The sequence below is a fragment of the Aplysia californica genome, unplaced genomic scaffold (genome assembly GCF_000002075.1).
Source record: "Aplysia californica isolate F4 #8 unplaced genomic scaffold, AplCal3.0 scaffold01011, whole genome shotgun sequence".
NCBI classification, from domain to species: Eukaryota; Metazoa; Mollusca; class Gastropoda; order Aplysiida; family Aplysiidae; genus Aplysia; species Aplysia californica.
The window spans coordinates 95,783-97,311 of NW_004798281.1; the positions used below are offsets into that span (position 1 = coordinate 95,783).

General features: G+C 41.5%; 1 protein-coding gene across 1 annotated transcript in view; it reads left to right on the plus strand.

Annotated features, from left to right (window-relative positions):
• The window catches only part of LOC101863220 (cytochrome P450 1A5-like), an 11,689-nt gene that overhangs the window by 428 nt on the left and 9,732 nt on the right, over positions 1-1,529 (plus strand). The window lies entirely within an intron of this gene.

Below are 1,529 nucleotides of genomic sequence, written 5' to 3' on the forward strand. Positions count from 1 at the left end.
CCCCTGCCCCTGATAAATAAAGTGGGAATGGAAAAAAAAGAGGGAAAGCCCAAGTTGTCTATAAAACAAAAGTCAAAGCGAAACGGTCTGGTGGAACAATAAGGCGATCAGACTGTTGTATAACATTAACAGATACTGCACCAGATTAACCCCCAGCCCGAGATTCCCCTCCTTTTCACGATTGTTTATTTCTTCCTGTCAGCATCAGCTGATTTAGAAAGACGTTCATACTTCCGCGTAACAGTAAAACACTCAAGGAGTTCACCGGGACCCTTGCTACGCCACGTCGAATAAAGACACAAGTGTGTAAACCCAAGATTCGAAACTACGAGTCTGAACAAGCTGGGTCAAAAGGTCAAAGTTTGTTTCGATCTTGTCATATCTCGTGAGACACCCGTCCGTTCATTTGCTCTGAAGTAGTAGAAGACGACGTTATGGGAGGGCCGCGGAGTAAACGACATTACGACGTGTCTGAAATATAAAGATCAGCTCATTTGCAAAAGAGCGCTACTAGAGGGGCGTAGGACTAAGGTCCGTTCATCCCCCCCAAAAAAATCTTTTTTTTTGGACCCGTGCCAAAAACCCTCTATTCCTTGAGGGTTTGGTTGGTTAGAGATAAAAAGCTAAGTTATTTATAGTGTGTTCGCGCAACTTGACTAGCCTCATTTTTCAGTATATCGGAGTTTTCTCACTAAGGAGGTGTAGTATTAATTTTGGGGCAGTCGAACAAGACCTTCCTCTGTACTTCTGAACCAAGAGGCGCCACACATCTTCTGCTTCAACCCACTTTTCAAAACGCTTTTTACTCACTGGAATTGAGCACAGTCCCTGAGATGATGACACGGTTTGTAGTTGTTGTTGTTGTCGTTATTGTTGTTGTTGTTGTTGTCGTTATTGTTGTTGTCGTTGTTTTGCTGGGTTTTTTAAGTTTAATTCTCCTGTGGAATTAATTGCAAGCTACTAGAGTAATCGTTAATCAATTCCCGATCATGTGAGCGACACCTTTTGAAGCCAATACTGGACGTTGTTAATCGCATTCCACTTGACCCAGAAAACTTGCTCGTTGTCAGCAAAATAACTGTGAAGCAGTCGACATTTCATCAACTTAGAAAATTATCAGGTCAGAAAAGGCTGTCGCTAATGCTGTGACATTTTCCAAAATTTGACACACATCCTCTCCGTGGCAACTCCAGAAGTAGGACACACTTCTCCCTTTTCTCCGCAGAGATTCTATAACCATTAATCATTAAGTGATTAATAACAAATCTACGAGTATAAGTTCTCTGAAGTAACTGATACGAAGCATAGAAATTATAACTAACAGTACACGTATATTGTTATCGGTGAGCGGTCTACACACTTTAAACTCATTGGGGATACGCATTCTGGCCTTTCCACAACACGTGAAGACGCGCTGTTATGTGCCTCTTTATTTATTTATTTTCATATATACAGAGGCACAATAAGTTCCGTCATTCAAGATAATTTATTGCTGGTATGTGGGGTTGTTGTTGCTGTTTTGTTTGGGG